Source organism: Salvelinus fontinalis, chromosome 2 (genome assembly GCF_029448725.1).
Source record: "Salvelinus fontinalis isolate EN_2023a chromosome 2, ASM2944872v1, whole genome shotgun sequence".
Taxonomy (NCBI): Eukaryota; Metazoa; Chordata; class Actinopteri; order Salmoniformes; family Salmonidae; genus Salvelinus; species Salvelinus fontinalis.
The window spans coordinates 39,960,501-39,978,504 of NC_074666.1; the positions used below are offsets into that span (position 1 = coordinate 39,960,501).

Genomic DNA, 18,004 nt, shown 5'->3' on the forward strand with positions numbered 1-18,004 from the left:
CTGGGCCACTCAAGGACATTCAGAGACTTGTCCCGAAGCCACTCCTGCGTTGTCTTGGCTGTGTGCTTAGGGTCGTTGTCCTATTGGAAGGTGAACCTTAGCCCCAGTCTTAGGTCCTGAGCGCTCTGGAGCAGGTTTTCATCAAGGATCTATGTACTTTGCTCTGTTCATCTTTGCCTCGATCGTGACTAGTCTCCCAGTCCCTGTCGCTGAAAAACATCCCGTCAGCATGATGCTGCCACCACCATGCTTCACCTTAGGAGTTTTGGCAAACTCCAAGCGGGCTGTCATGTCATGTGCCTTTTATTGAAGAGTGGCTTCTGTCTGGCCACTCTACCATAAATGCCTGATTGTTGGAGTGCTGCAGAGATGGTTGTCCTTCTGGAAGATTCTCAAATCTCCACAGAGGAACTCAAAATCTCTGTCAAATCAAATCCAATAAAATGTTATTGGTCACATACACATGGTTAACAGATGTTAATGCGAGTGTAGCGACAGTGCAGTAATATCTAACAAGTAATCTAACAATTTTACAACAACTAGCTTATACACACAAGTGTAAAGGAATGATGCAGTAGATGGTATAGAGTATAGTATATACATATGAGATGAGTAATGTAGGGTATGTAAACATTATATAAAGTGACATTGTTTAAAGTGACTAGTGATACATTTATTACATCTAATTTTTAATTATTAAAGTGGCTAGAGATTGAGTCAGTGTGTTGGCAGCAGCCACTCAGTCTTAGTGATGGCTGTTTAACAGTGTGATGGCCTTGAGATAGAAGCTGTTTTTCAGTCTCTTGGTCCCAGCTTTGATGCACCTGTACTGACCTCGCCTTTTGGATGATAGTGGGGTGAACAGGCAGTGGCTCGGGTGGTTGTTGTCCTTGATGATCTTTTTGGCCTTCCCGTGACATCGGGTGGTGTAGGTGTTCTGGAGGGCAGGTAGATTTCCCCCGGTGCTGCGTTCTGCAGACTGCACCACCCTCTGGAGAGCCTTACGGTTGTGGGCGGAGCAGTTGCCGTACCAGGCGGTGATACAGCCTGACAGGATGCTCTCGATTGTGCATCTGTAAAATTTTGTGAGTGTTTTTGGTGACAATACAAATTTCTTCAGCCTCCTGAGGTTGAAGAGGCGCTGTTGTGCCTTTTTCACCACGCTGTCTGTGTGGGTGGACCATTTCAGTTTGTCCGTGATGTGTATGCCAAGAAACTTAAAACTTTCCACTTTCTCCACTACTGTCCCGTCGATGTGGATGGGGGGGTGCTCTCTCCTGCTGTTTCCTGAAGTCCACAATCATCTCCTTTGTTTTGTTGACGTTAAACTGTGAAGTTGTTTTCCTGACACCACACTCCGAGGGCCCTCATCTCCTCCCTGTAGTCCATCTCGTCATTGTTGGTAATCAAGCCTAACACTGTATTCTCGTCTGCAAACTTGATGATTGAGTTGAAGGTGTGCATGGCCACGCAGTCATGGGTGTTCAGGGAGTACAGGAGAGGGCTGAGAATGCACCCTTGTGGGGCCCCAGTGTTGAGGATCAGCGGGGTGGAGATGTTGTTTCCTACCCTCACCACCCGAGTGACCATCGGCTTCTCGGTCACCTCCCTGACCAAGGCCATTCTGTGTACTTGGGGACCTTCATTGCTGCAGACAGTTTTTGGTACCCTTCCCCAGATCTGTGCCTCAACACAATCCTGTCTCGGTGCTTTACGGACAATTCCTTTGACGTCATGGCTTGGTTTTTCTCTGACATTCACTGTCACAGTGGGACCTTATAAAGACAGGCGTGTGCCTTTCCAAATCATGTCCAATCAATAGAATTTACCACAGGTGGACTTCAATCAAGTTGTAGAAACATCTCAAGAATGATCAATGGAAACAGGATGCACCTGAGCTCAATGTCGAGTCTCACAGCAAAGGGTCTGATTACTTACGTAAATAAGGCATTTCTGTTTTTTATTCTTTATAAATTCGCAAAACAATTAAAAAACTTGTTTTCGCTTTGTCATTATGGGGCATTGTGTGTAGATTGGAGTTTTTTTTAAATGTTATTTAATACATTTTAGAAAAAGGCTTTAACTTAACAAAATGTGGAAAAAGTCAAGTGGTCTGAATACATTCCGAAGACTCTGTATATATATTTTAGTTTTTTAAGTTGATTTTTCAAAGGGACCTGCAGCACCCCTACTTCCCGCGGCTATGCACGAGGGACACAAGTGTATTACCTGGATCCTAGACGATAGTCAATTTTAACAGTCTCAATATCAACACAAAAATATTTGCGATGTCTTGGACATACAGTTGAAGTCGGAAGTTTACATACACTTAGGTTGGAGTCATTAAAACTAATTTTTCAACCACTCCACAAATTTCTTGTTAACAAACTATAGTTTTGGCAAGTCGGTTAGAACATCTACTGTGTGCATGACACAAGTAATTTTTCCAACAATTGTTTACAGACAGATTTATATTTTATAATTCACTGTATCACAATTCCAGTGGGTCAGAAGTTTACATACACTAAGTTGACTGTGTCTTTAAACAGCTTGGAAAATTCCAGAAAATAATGTCATGGCTTTAGAACCTTCTGATAGGCTAATTGACATAATTTGAGTCAATTGGAGGTGTACCTGTGGATGTATTTCAAGGTCTACCTTCAAAATCAGTGCTTCTTTGCTTGACATCAAGGGAAAATCTAAATAAATCAGCCAAGACCTCAGAAAAAAAATGTAGACCTCCACAAGTCTGATTCATCCTTGGGAGCAATTTCCAAATGCCTGAAGGTACCATGTTCATCTGTACAAACAATAGTACGCAAATATATTGTGTCTCCTAGAGATGAACGTACTTTGGTGTGAAAATATGCAAATCAATCCCAGAACAGCAGCAAAGGACCTTGTGAAGATGCTGGAGGAAACGGGTACAAAACCGCGATTTAAAAAAGCCAGACTACGGTTTGTAACTGCACATGGGGATAAAGATCGTACTTTTTGGAGAAATGTCCTCTGGTCTGATGAAACAAAAATAGAGCTGTTTGGCCATAATGACCATCGTTATGTTTGGAGGAAAAGGGGGATGCTTGCAAGCTGAAGAACACCATCCCAACCGTGAAGCACGGGGGTGGCAGCATCATGTTGTGGGGGTTCTTTGCTGCAGGAGGGACTGGTGCATTTCATAAAATAGGTGGCATCATGAGGTAGGAAAACTATGTGGATATATTGAAGCAACATCTCAAGACATCAGTCAGGAAGTTACAGCTTGTTCACACATGGGTCTTCCAAATAGACAATGACCCCAAGCATACTTCCAAAGTTGTGGCAAAATGGCTTCAGGACAACAAAGTCAAGGTATTGGAGTGGCCATCACAAAGCCCTGACCTCAATCCTATAGAACATTTGTGGGCAGAACTGAAATAGGGTGTGCGTGCAAGGAGGCCTACAAACCTGACTCAGTTACACCAGCTCTGTCAGGAGGAATGGGCCAAAATTCACCCAATTTATTGAGGGAAGCTTGTGGAAGGCTAACCGAAAAGTATATATTTTTTAAAGGCAATGCTACCAAATTCTAATTGAGTGTATGTAAACTTCTGACCCACAGGGAATGTGATGAAAGAAATAAAAGTAGAACTAATTCTCTCTACTATTATTCTGACATTTCACATTCTTAAAATAGTGGTGATCCTAGCTGACTAAGACAGGGAATGTTTACTAGGATTAAGTGTCAGAAATTGTGAAAACCTGAATTTAAATTAATTTGGCTAAGGTGTATGTAAACTTCTGACTTTAACTCTATATCCATTTCAAAAAACATCTACATTTAAATGGTATTAATATTAATTTGCACATATTCCCGTAAATTCCCATGGAAAGTTTCCACCTCTGAATCTTCCCCAAAAGGTGCAACCCTAGTCCTTTAGTTGCCCAGCCAGAGCCTTGAGCCCGATCGAACATCTCTGGAGAGACATGAAAATCGCTGTGCAGCAACGCTCCCCATTCAACCTGACAGAGCTTGAGAGGATCTGCAGAGAAGAATGGGAGAAACTCTGTAATCGCTGCCAAATGTGCTTCAACAAAGTACTGAGTAAAGGTTCTGAATACTTATGTAAATGTAATATTTCCGTTTTGTATTTTTTTTGTAATTTACAAACATTTCTACAAACGTGTTTATACTTTGTCTTTATGGGGTATTGTGTGTAGATTGATGAGGGGGAGAAAACAATTTTAATTTATTTTAGAATAAGGCTGTAACGTAACAAAATGTGGGAAAAGTAAACAGGTCTGAATACTTTCCGAATGCATGGTATATGGAACTTTTAAGGTGTGTTTTTAACTATATTAATTGCTTCTGTAGTCCGAGTGAAACGCTGAGATATGCAACTCAGCAACTACAACAGATTCTTTAAAGCGTATTATTGTTTTCTTTTTGTAGGTTTTAATATGCCAAAGTACTTGTCACATTTGTAACGATGTTCCTCCTCCTCTTCATCCGAAGAGGAGGAGCATGGATTGAACCAAGACGCAGCGGTGTGATACGACATGATGTTTAATAAACAAAACAGAAAACACGACGAACACTTGAATAATACAAAACAAAAAAACAACGTAGACAGACCTGAACGACGAACTTACATGAAACACGAAGAACGCATGAACAGGAAAACTGACTACATAAAACGAACGAACAAACAACACCGAAACAGTCCCGTGTGGTGCAACGTACATAGACACAGACACAGGAGACAACCACCCACAAACAAATAGTGTGAAAACACCTACCTTAATATGGCTCTCAATCAGAGGAAATGAAAACCACCTGCCTCTAATTGAGAGCCATATCAGGTCACCCTATTACCAACATAGAAACACATAACATAGACTACCCACCCAAACTCACGCCCTGACCGTCAAACACATACAAAATAACAGCAAACCGGTCAGGAACGTGACAACATTGCTGAGGACCAGCTGTTTGAATGGACAGAAAAGGTAAGTCTAGGTAAATCTGACTAAAGGTCTCTCTGTCTGCCCTTCTCTCTCCTTCCTTCTGTACTAGGTGTTTGGCTGCCTTGAGTATAGAGAGCTCAATGTGATGGTGCTTTCAGCCCTGTGGCTGAGTACAAAATGCCAGACTACCTCTACGGTAGCACCATCCCCTTCATACGCTCCCTCAAGAGCAGTGCTTACAAATGCCAGGCCTTTTGCCCTGCAGTAGGGCAGCCCAGCATCCTCACTGGACTGCCAGCTGCAGGTACCGCCACACTGTCTCTGCTCTCAATGGGTTCAGGAAAAAGTAATGGTCATTCTTGGATTATTTTCACACAGAATAACCCAAATTCTAAAATGAATCTCTATTCTTTCCTCAGTACTGAGCCACTGCCAAGTCCATCAGATTCCAGCTGTTCTGTACCAATGTTACTCTGATGTCATCAGCCCAGACTCAGTCACCATGGAAACCTACAAACCTGCTCTGACAAGTTTAAGCAAGTTGGTTAAAGTGAGTACTGTACACAGGAGGTTGCTGAGGGTTGGATGGCTCATAATGCCTAGAACAAAGTGAATGGAATAGCATCAAACACATTTGATACCATTCTGCTCCAGGCATTACCTCGAGCCTGTTCTCCTCAATTAAGGTGCCACCAATCTCCTGTCACATATCACAAAAATAGGAGTGGTAGAATGAACACATTTGTTTTCTTAAGAGCAGTGAGTATCTTCATTTTGCTGATCCCTCTTTCTCTCCTTTAACCACCAGTTGGAGTCTTGTCTGAGTGCAGACGTCCTCCGAAAGGTTGCTAAAATCAGCGAGACTCAGAGTAACCTGTATACTTAAATGTGGAGGGTTTATTTTGACTCGATAGGCTTTGTATTTGTCTTTTATTTAACTGCAAAATAATTTGCAATTGATGTTTAATTTTCAATAAATAAAAACAAATCACCCCCATGATAATAATACATTTCTGATTGATCTGAACACTGGAATTGACTGACATTTAGGTGTGAATAGCCAAATAAATTCTCCAACACAGTATATAAAATTATATTCAGAGTCAAGACCCAGCTCCATTTGTTCCACAGTCACAATTTTTGTTCCAAAAGTCCTTCTTTGTCATAGGTAAAAAATTCGCCTCAAGAACCCAACTTAACCATGATGGTTGTTCCACCCTGCAGCTTGGCAGTATAACAACCTATTATACTGCTAAACAACCTATACTATTTGAAATCTTTAAAAGATTTTGAATGTTTGCTTTAGCCAGCCTGAAGTGCTAGTGGGTTGGGGTTTGCACTTATGGGACGTTTTAATTTCAACAGAAGCTCAATCAAGCACACATGAGGGTTTGAAATGATTTCAAATACTATTTGATCCCAGGTCTGTATGGCACTATATGCCAATGCTGATCATGTCTACATTTCTGCATTGGTTGTACAGTAGTTTAAACATTTTTGGGGACCTAAACAGGTTGAGGCAGGTTTACACTGTGAATCTTCTGTTATATTTCGAAATGCAACCCTGGAATGCAGACTCAGAAAGTTAGTGCCAGTGTGTGTGTGTTCAGATTTCACTTTCACCTGCTACTCTTTTTGTTGACTTTGCGACAAGATATTGTACCAAGTCATGGTAAGTTACTTAAATCATTTAGCGTAACACAAGGATCTTGTCTTATATACTGTTTATTACCATTCTGCGACGACAAACTTTTAACATAACTTAGCAGTATTTAAACATGAAGAACCACTTACTAATACTGCTTTACAATAATATGCGTACACTTCCCAGTTGCCAAAATTTGAATGGTTCGCCTAATTTCTGTTTGTGACAAAACAAGCAATGTATAGTGTGCAGAATCATTGTGCCTTCTAAAGCAGTGAGAAATATATTTTCAATAAGCAAAATATCACGTTTTCAGCACTTTGAAGCTGGTGTACAAAACCGAAAGTAAAAGCTAAAATTTGATTTAAGGGGAGCCTAGAAATGGTGCAAATGGAACAGGTCTACCGCTTCTCAGACTTACACTCACATTTGTAGATTAAAAAACTGAGAGGGGTGCATTTGCGTCCCTCATTTCGGGCCGTTCCAGTATGTGGGCATTCCTGTATCTGCCCTTACGGAAAAAGATTGCAGTCAGAGTGCAGTATAGCTGCAAATTCTGCACCCAAACACCACAGTCGACTGCAGTAACATTTACTGCAGTTTCAAACTTGCTATATTTTTTGTAAGGGTGCAGCAATCCCTCTTCATACTTCTATCTGTTGGTACATTTTAAGAAAGGTATCCGGTACATAGGTGGGAGTCAGGGGCGCGTACACTAGGTGGCGGTAATGCACCATAACGTTGGATGCCAACCACGATAAACCCCACAGAAGAAAATAAGAAGCGGGGACAACAACCGTAGCCAGTGATGCAATATTCGCCATTTTCTTGCTTATTTGAAAGCGATTTGACGGCTGAAAATATATTGGTCGCGGTTTGAAGGTTTTTGGGCTATTACTAACTTTTACGGCGGCCACCAAGGCATTTCCCTTAGAAAATATATAATTCACTGTTACTTGCTACTGACTGTCAGAAAGCGAGTCAGGCTACTGATTGAGTTGTGGGAGGGAGATTGAGTGCATGTGTACAGCTATTGGCTGAGTCATGTGAACGAGAGAAGACCGCAGCAAGCGCACACGTCGCGTGATAACTTTTTACCAGTTGTAGATAGACTATTTAGATGCCTATTTCCAACTCTTTTTCGATAAAACATTAATACGCTAGAAATAATGTACATAAAGAAATAATGAAGCACTGGAAAACGACTTCGGCGCACCAGAGCACATTACAATAGTTCGCTAAGAGGTGGTTTAAAATGTTTTCTAATGTTGAGTTTGCTTTTAAACCTCTCTGGGATAGACGGGAATCTACCATCCCACCTTCCCAAAAGCCAGTGAAAATGCAGAGCGCCAAATTCAAATAAATTACTATAAAAATTCAACTTTCATTAAATCACACATGAAAGATACCAAATTAAAGCTACACTTGTTGTGAATCCAGCCAACGTGTCAGATTTCAAATGGGCTTTTCGGCGAAAGCAAACAATGCTATTATCTGAGGATAGCACCATAGTAAACAAAGAGAGAGAAGCATATTTCAACCCTGCAGGCGCGACACAAAACACATAAATAAAAATATAATTCATGCCTTACCTTGGAAGAGCTTCTTTTGTTGGCACTCCAATATGTCCCATAAACATCACAAATGGTCCTTTTGTTCGATTAATTCCGTCTATATATATCCAAAATGTGAATTTATTTGGTGCGTTTGATCCAGAAAAACACCGGTTCCAACTTGTGCAACGTGACTACAAAATATCTCAAAGGTTACCTGTAAACTTTGCCAAAACATTTCAAACTACTTTTGTAATACATCTTTAGTTATTTTTTAAAGTAAATAATTGAAGACGGGATGATCTGTGTTCAATACAGGATTAAAACAAACTAGCTAGCTTTCTGGTCACGCACCTCTATCTAACAGTACACTTCAAGTTACCCTTGTTCTGGATGGCTGTACTTCTTCATTACACAAAGGAAAAACCTCAACCAATTTCTAAAGGATGTTGACATCCAGTGGAAGCGGTAGGAACTGCAAGAAGGTCCCTTAGAAATTCCCAATGAAAACCCATTGAAAAGAGTGACCTAAAAAAAAAAGAAATCTGAATGGTTTGTCCTCGGGGTTTCGGCTGCTAAATAAGTTCTGTTTTACTCACAGACATGATTCAAACAGTTTTAGAAACTTCAGAGTGTTTTCTATCCAAATCTACTAATAATATGCATATATTATCTTCTGGGGATGAGTGGCTGGCAGTTGAATTTGGGTATGCTTTTCATCCAAACGTGAAAATGCTGCCCCTTATCCTAGAAAACGGTATCTAACGATTTGTTTTATGCATGCTCAGTTCTTGGGTCTCGGTGGCTGCCCGAATGGAAATTTCAAATGGAAGTTATGGAACTCCCTCACGTGATTCTTTTTATGGGGAAAAGTCCTCAATGAAATTGACATTAAATGTGGAGAATGATACATTTGCCTCTGTTGGCCATCAAGTAGGATACTATTTGATATAATACATATTGTAACGATCCTGTAAGCCCACCGAAACTCGCACGTTGTTTGTTGACTAGCGAAAACAGTCTTGGACACTGATTTCCCATCGAATAATCAAGTTGTAATTTTTTGGGATGAACAGACAGTTCACACCAGCACTGACAAACCGCACACAACGCCTTCCCAAAAACTCTATCAGCATGCCTCCCGCATCCTCACATACAGCAACTCATTTGTATATCATTGTGTGATAGGCTGAGAGACTTTCGAATGGGTAAAACATTACAATATGTTGAAATTACGATATCACTGGAGTCATTGCAAATCAATTTGTGCCGCTTGTGTAGCCTACCTGGAGCTGTCAAACCAATTTTAATAAATAGCCTATAACTTCAGTTTCTTGTTGTAGCCTTGTGTAATTTTGCAATTATTAATGGACATGTTTAGTTAAGTTAATTGGAAGTTATCAAAGCTCTATGGCAATTGCTGATCAGTTGTTAGAATACATTAGATTGACGCAACAGTAGTCAGATTAAGCTACAGGTATAAAAAAAATCTATTAAAAAAATGATTGTCAACAACACTGGCTGTTGTTCGCAAGCATATTTGGTTTATTCATATTTTCGTTCAGTGATTGAAATTATGACCCCATCCTCAGTAGTCAATCCAGCAGGCTATTGGAAAACACAAGCATTTATTGCCTCGAAATCGCCTCGCTATTCATGTTGAAAAAATGAGTCTGTTAATTTGAACTAATCAAGCTGCTAAATCGTTCAGTTTACATCTTGCCTACATCTTGTCTAGGCTACTGTGGACTATCTGAAATGAGATGTAGGCCTATCAGGGGCTATAGGCTACCTGCCTTTTATATAAGCAAACCATGACAACATTTACAATCGTAAACCCAGATTTTAATCTGTAGCCTATGCCTATTGACATAAAAAAAAAAAAATTATATATATATATATATATATATATATATATTCACCTTTATTTAACCAGGTAGGTCAGTTGAGAACAAGTTCTCATTTACAACTGCGACCTGGCCAAGATAAAGCAAAGCAGTGCGACACAAACAACAACACAGAGTTACACATGGAATAAACAAACTACATTAGAAACATTTTTTAAAAAGTCTATATACAGTGTGTGCAAATGGCGTGAGGAGGAGGCGTGAGGAGGCAATAAATAGGCCATAGGCAAAATGACAAGTTGATCTCGCAAATGGGCCATTTGTAATGGTTTGTAGTCTTAACATCTGGCACATAATAACAGCACAATTACCAGAAAATAGTCTAACATTCGTTTTTTTAATGTTCATCCAAGTGTTTCTTGCTCAGAGATTTCGAGATCCTCTGACCAATTTTCATCACTCAAACTCTCCTGTCGGATTTATCTACAGTTATGCACATGCGCAAAGGGGATTTATTTACAATTATAAACCTGGTTCGAGCACTTAATGCTGATTGGATGAACGCCTTGGTATATCAGACCATATACCATGGGTATGACAAAAAAATACTTTTTATTCTAATTATGTTGGTAACCAATTTATAATAGTAATTAGGCACCCCGGGGTTTGTAGTATATGGTCAATATACCACGGACTAACGGCTGTGTCCAGGCACTCCGCGTTGCGTCACGCTTAAGAACAGCCCTTAGCCGTGTAATAAAGTGCATTCGGAAAGTATTCAGACACCTTGACGTTTTCCTCATTTTGTTACGTTACAGCCTTATTCTAAAATGTATTAAATTGTGACTCCTTGCGGTGGGCTGGGCGCCTGCAGGCTGAATGTTTTTTCCTCAGTTGAACGGTGTTTCCTCCGACACATTGGTGCAGCTGGCTTCCGGGTTAATTGTGCGGGTGTTAATTAAGAAGCGTGGTTTGACGGGTCATGTTTCGGAGTATGCATGACTTGATCTTCGCCTCTTCCGAGCCCGTTGGGGAGTTGCGGCAATGAGACAAGATCACGAAATTGGCGAGAAAAAGTGGGTAAAAAAATAAATAAATGGAAATATCACATTTACATAAGTATTCAGACCCTTTACTCAGTACTTTGTTGAAGCACCTTTGTCAGCGATTACAGCCTTGAGTCTTCTTGGGTATGATGCATATCTTTCTAAAAACATAATCTTGAAAAATACCTAATTTTGAGAGCAATTTGATGTCGATGCAACCTTCAAAGTTCTATTATGTGCTTCATTTAGTCAAATTTCTCATAAAAACATGTCTGTCTGTCAGTTTTATTTTGTTAGAGGTAATAAGTCTTATTGCCAGTGACGGCTAAGGAGGAAGAAGTGTGGAGAACACAAAATGGCAAGTAGGGCACCTCCCTCCCTCGGTAAGTTCTGTGGCAATGTTCAGGACATACAGTACCCTGTAAAAGAAAAACTCATTCCCATTTGAGGAGTGCATCAGGAATATACTGAGCTCTTTCTTTGACAGGGGAGACCCACCATCGGTCAGAGATGAAGATTGTGCTAATTGGGGGAAGACAGATGTGGGATATAGAAGCCAGCGGGAAGAGTTCAATAGGAAACACCATCCTGGGCAGAGACATTTTTGAGACGGGAAGAAGAACTGCTCAATGTGTGAGCGGACAACGGTATGTGTATGGGAGGCAGATAACTTTGATTGACACCCCAGGCTGGTGGTGGGGTTATCCTGTAGATAATACTCCCAAATTGGATCAATTGGAAATCATGAGAAGTGTATATCTATGTCATCCTGGACCCCAAGCCTTTCTCTTGGTCATTCCCGTGGACACCGTTTTCCCCGACATATTCAAAAGATCGTTACAGGAACACCTGGAGCTATTCAATGAAAGAGTCTGGAGACACACTATTGTGCTGTTTAGTACAATCACTCCCCCCAATGACAGAAGTTTACAGAAACACATAAGAAATTGGCCGGATCTTCATTGGCTTATTAAGAAGTGTGGGAACAGGTATCATGTTCTGAATGTCAATAACAAGGGTGATGGCACACAGGTCACAGAGCTGCTGGAGAAGATAGAAGAAATGGTGGCAGGAAATGATGGCAATCATTATGAGACAGACCAAGCTCTGTCTGAAGAGCTCGAAGAGAAGAAATTAGCAGTGATTGAAGTAGCCAAACAGATGGTGGCTAAGGTACAGAAACAAAGGACCAGACTCAGAGCGCTGATCGAAGGTGAGCTTAAATGTGTGTGTGAAATACTAAGGACAAGATTGAATGAAACCTGACATAGCATTATACATATAGTTTCTTCTTGAGTACCAGAAAAAAATGTATAACACAGGAGCAACCACCCACTCTCTTACCTCAGAGCATTTGATCTGCATCCTCACTGTAGATTTCTGATTTATTTTCAATTTTAAAGGAGAGGCAACTAGCCCAACGTACCTCAGGCTTGTGATTGTTGGGGCACAATGGGCTGCTAGGAGCTCAGCAGGAAACACCATTCTGGGGGAAGGTGTGTTTGATGTTGCTGATAATACAAGAAGAACAGTGCACTGTGTGACAAGACATGGTGAAGTAGCAGGGAGGCAGCTTACGGTGGTTGACACACCAGGCTGGCACTATAATAGTTCTCTACAGAACACCTCCAAGATGGATAGATTTGAGATAGTCCACAGTGTGTTTCAATGTCCTCCAGGACCTCATGCGGTCCTTCTGGTGGTTCCCTTTGCAACAGCATTCAACAAATCATATAGGAGAGCGGTTGAGGAGCACATGGGTCTCCTCACAGATGCAGTCTGGAAGCACACGATTGTGCTCTTCACACGAGGAGACTGGCTGGGAGACACAACTGTTGAGCAGCGCATTGCGAGTGAAGGGGAGGGTCTTCAGTGGCTCATTGAGAAATGTGGTAACAGATACCATGTTTTTGACAACAAGAATCGAAGTGATGCAACCCAGGTAACCGAGCTTCTGGAGAAAGTAGAGGAGATGGTGGCAGAAAACAGAGGTTGTCCTTATGAAATTGACAGAGATGTTTCAGCAGACTTGGAACAGAAAAAGAGGACTGGAAAAGAAAGAGCTCAAAAGATCACGATGAAGGTGCAGAGACAAATGACGACACTCAGAGAACTGTTTAAAGGTGAGTTTATTTGAATTCTAAGCATAAAACTAACAGAATAGGTCTACTTTCACCACTTCTACATTGTTGTTTCTCATTCCTCTGTGGACAAACATTTGTGCATACAGTATCTCCTAGGTAAATAAAAATCCATCTGTTATTGATTTAGTTTGGAATTAGTCTTTGTAAACACCCCTGAGTTTAGGAAATAGAAGAAAAGTTTTGTTTTTGTAACAAGAGCATGCAAACTGTAGATTTATATTTTTAAGGGGAGGAACAAATATTCTCTGAGGATGAGTTGAGAATTGTACTTGTTGGGAGAAGAGAGGCTGGGAAGAGTGTGGCAGGAAACACAATACTGGTTGGAGAGCTGTTTCCGACAGCTTTGACCAAGGTATGGAAACTTGAATTCACCATGCTCCATATCCCTTCAGATACTGTATGAATGCAACATACTTTGAGATTTTGGGTCCTCCTGTCCTGTAACTGTAACTATTGTTTAAAGTGTCTCTATCATTAAAGTGGAAATTAAAGCCCAGGAAATGTTTCTTTAATACTAAGGAGTTTGTTGAAATGAAAAACATAGAGCGATGTTCGTGTATGACATTCCCTCATTCCCCTAAATACAGGTAAAGTTATTTTCTGCTTAATTATTCTGATTATAAATGTTTTTGTTGTTGATATATTTAGGAATTCAGAATTCAAAACAGAACTATGCAGTGTGTAATGCAACAAAAGACAGTTGCTGGGATGAAGCTCACAGTTGTAGATACACCAGGCTGGTGGAAGAGAACCCCACAGGATGCACAAGATTGCGTTCAAGATGAAGTGGTGCGCAGTGTGTCTCTCTGTCCACCTGGCCCCCATGCTTTTCTTCTGGTCATTCCCATTTCTGCACCATTTTCAGAAGGAGACCTCAAAGCAGTAGAGGAGCACCTTGGGCTATTAACTGAGAAAGTCTGGAGACACACAATGGTGCTGTTCACCTGGGGAGATAGCCATTGAGGAATATATTGAGAGAGAAGGAGAGGCACTCCAACAACTTGTTGAAAAATGTGGGAACAGGTATCATGTAATGAACTGCCATGGCTGGGATGATGGCTCTCAGGTTACAACACTGTTGAGGAAGGTAAAGGAGATGGTTGTACGTAACAAAGGGCACAATTTCACTATTGCACAGAAGAGTAGGCAGAAGCCAATGCTTCACTGGTTAGCAGGAAAAGGCATGATGACTGAAGAGGAATGGAACAGGAGAGAAGAGGAACTCATAGAGCGGATGTTGAAGGCAGTGGTGGTAGAACCAGAGGAATCCAAACTGCCATTTGTACGGGGGAAGGAAAGCATTGATTTCTTCATCCCCAGCAGTACGTTTGACATTACATTTTCCAAATCTGTTCGTTTTTTTTTAAATCTTAGAAATGTTTATTAGAATCCTTAACATTTATTGTTGGGTATTCCAGTCAAAGGGATCTTCTAACAGTGTTTGTTGCCCTGGTTTTCAGTGAGCTGTGAGACTCCCTCTGAAGTTGGAAGTTCCTACATAAATTATGGAGCACATGCCAAGGTGTCTGAATGGAGAGTGAAGTATGCTGGAAGATCTGCTGCATCATCTGGGCACGGCACTATGAGTTCAGCAGTCAGTTACATGGGCGAATCTCTGGACCGATGGGAGAATCTAGTCAAGGAGAGTCTGGGGGGCGGCAAGATAAGGGCAACGATGTTGGATAGTCCTGCAAAGTCAGAGGCCCACACTTATGGGGTGAAAACCAAACGTAGGAATTCACATTGAGCTTAGTTCAAAATGAAAATACCAAGACTAAGAAAGTAATACCTACTTTTGAGAAAATACATAACACGTGTACTGTTCTTGGAGCAGCTCTTGCCTTGGCTTGACACATCTGGGGTATAATATCAGGACCTCATCCGATGAGTGCCATAAGCAAGTTCACTGAAAAAATTATAGCAGGATATTTCAGCTTTGTCATGGGAGTTTCTTGATGTTCTTCTTTTTAGTTTAAGACGGTGGCAGATTACTTGTATCTTTCCATGAATTTGTGTAAATATACCCTGAGTGTACAAAACATTAGGAACACCTGCTCTTGCTTTCACCTGCTCTTGCTTTCACCAGGGGAAAGCTGTGATCCCTTATTGATGTCACTTGTTAAATCCGCTTAAATGAGTGTAGATGATCAGTAGGAGACAGTTAAAGAAGGATTTTTAAAGCCATTTAAAACATGGATTGTATATGTGGGCCATTCAGAATAGGCAAGACAAAAGATTTAAGTGCCTTTGAACGGGCATGGTAGTAGGTGCCAGGCACACCGGTTTATGTCAAGAACTGCAACACTGCTGGGTTTTTCATGCTTAAGAGCTTCCCATGTGTATCAAGAATGGTCCAGCACCCAAAGGTCATCCAGCCAACTTGACACAACTGTGGGAAGCATTGGAGTCAACATGGGCCAGCATCCCTGTGGAACACTTTCGACACCTTGCAGAGTCCATCCCCAAACGAAATGAGGCTGTTCTGAGGGCAAAAGAGGGTGCAACTCAATATTAGGAAGGTGTTCCTAATGTTAGGTATATTCAGTGTACATTATCAAGTCAAACCAATTAACCAATGATATGTTGAACAGATATGTATGTGATGCTCAACTACTACTATGACTCTTTCAACATGCCACTGAAAAGATTGAGAGCTGCAATTAATTGTGGTCCTAAAGTTTTGTACACTCAGTGTATGTTGACAGAGATGGGCAATGTTTCTGTTACATGAATTTGAAATACGTATTTCAATTAACTTTGTGTATTCCGTAATTTATATTTCACTGGCCTGAACAAAAATTAGATGCGTTTTGTAACAATAAACTTTAAAGATCTGTATTTTTGTATTTTCAAAATATAAAATACTTCTCTATTAAAAAATGTTTTATCCACAACTTTGTGGCCCTAAATGTAAATGAGCACTTGCAAAGCACACATGGTATTATTTTAATGAGCTCCGTACCCAAACAAGCAAGAGGCTTGACTCCACCCTAAAATCTGTCTGCGCAAAAGTACAGCTTTAATCAATGGAAGTGGGGATTTTTTTGCATGGAGGTCTATGAGAGAGAATTTGGTCAAAATAAAATATAATTGCTAATTTGCTATGTGAGGCTTATTTGATCGAATATGGATTTTTTTATATGAAGGTTCTAAAGAATTTACTCATAAACAGTCAGGTACACAATTATTGGCACCCTTGATAAAGATGAGCAAAAAGACTGTATGAACTAAATAATACAAATACTGAAGCAATTTTTGTATTTTATATATATTATTTGAAAGTAATACAATTGCTCAAAGACAAATATTTTGTAATATAGTAATAAAAAAATCTAAAAGAGATGACGTTCAAAATTATTGCCACCCCTGTTTTCAATTCTTTCAATACCGCACCTTGCGAGGATAATGGCACTGAGCATTTTTATCAAATGTTTTCTGAGATTGGAGAACACATTGGGAGGGATATTAGACCATTCCTTCATAGAGAATCTTTCTAGATCCCTGATATCCATCCTCTGGTCTTATGAACTTCCCCCCGGGGGCTGTGTGTTTGAGTGAGAAAGGCTGAGCAGAACCAAACAGTAAAACATCACATCCCCTTTATTATCGATGCATCGTGCAGACAATATCAAAAGAGCCTTTCCAGATTCTGAAGTCAGGAAACTTCGAGTTAGGTGTTAGCCAGACTAGAGGAAACCAGGTTTTGGCTAAAATGTACTGGTACTTGGTAAAGTTCATGATGCTGCTGACCTTAACATGGGCCCCAGGATCAGTGGAGGCAAAATAGCCCCATAACATAAAAGATCCAGTTTCAGTTTTTCGACGCCAAACCTACCACTGGTGTGTGTGGCTAAAGAGCTTTATTTTCATGTCATCTGACCATAGCACCAGTTTCAATCCAAGTGCCAATGCCGTTTAGCACTCCAGGAGGTGCTATGGTCAGATGATATGAAAATAGAGCTCTTTGACCACACACCAGTGGTGGGTTTGGCATAAAAAAAACTTAAGTAAAATCTTTGTTAAAATACAAATTGTTTGGGAGCAGAGCTCATTAGAATAGTACTCAGTGTGCTTTGCACATTCATATTTAGGTAATTTAACAGACACTCTTATTAATAGCAACTAAGGTCGATAAACAACCACATAAAACAGTCATAACAAGTCAGAAGTTTATGTAACCATTACTGAGAATGTAGTTGTAGTTAGGGGGCTACTTGCAGATGTATTTTTGGTGTTTTAGTTAAATACATTACTTGGCAAAAGTATTTAGTATTTTATTTTGCTACATTGGTCTTCAGGATCCTTTGTAACAAGATACATTTCGATGTATCTTTGCCCATCTCTGTTTATTTATTGTTTTTTTTTATGTCCCTTTTGTATGGTGTTTTGGACCAAATGACTAACTTTTTGGGATAATAAAGTTAAAGATATGCTCTGGAACTTTGGAGACTACTAAGTATTTTTTAAACCGCTTGCTTTGGGCTGGATGTGTCAATGTGTAGTTCATACATGCATCATCTATGAGCAGAAGGACTGTCTTACCTCCATTTAAAAGTAGTCAATTTCTTCTACTTCTATGAGTTTGTAAACAAACTGAAAGGGTGTACACTGCTACCGGGAGTGTGTTGTCTGAACAGACAAAAAGCCAAGGTTGGTGGTTTACTGCCATCTGCAGTTATGGAATCCCTTTCTCTCACATGTAGAGTGGACACCACCAGAGGGAACTGTGGCCTTTCCTCAATTGGATTTTATCAACTACTCGTGTCATCTCCCATCCTTTTCTCTCCTCAGTCAGGAAGTGAGGAAATGAAACGTGGAAACA

At 40.4% G+C, this 18,004-nt stretch overlaps 2 pseudogenes; both read left to right on the forward strand.

Annotated features, from left to right (window-relative positions):
- The first annotated feature begins 4,300 nt into the window (after positions 1-4,300).
- On the forward strand, positions 4,301-5,833 carry LOC129867055 (proteasome assembly chaperone 1-like; annotated as a pseudogene).
- Positions 5,834-11,393: 5,560 nt separating this feature from the next.
- On the forward strand, positions 11,394-17,586 carry LOC129867057 (GTPase IMAP family member 8-like; annotated as a pseudogene).
- Positions 17,587-18,004: the final 418 nt, after the last annotated feature.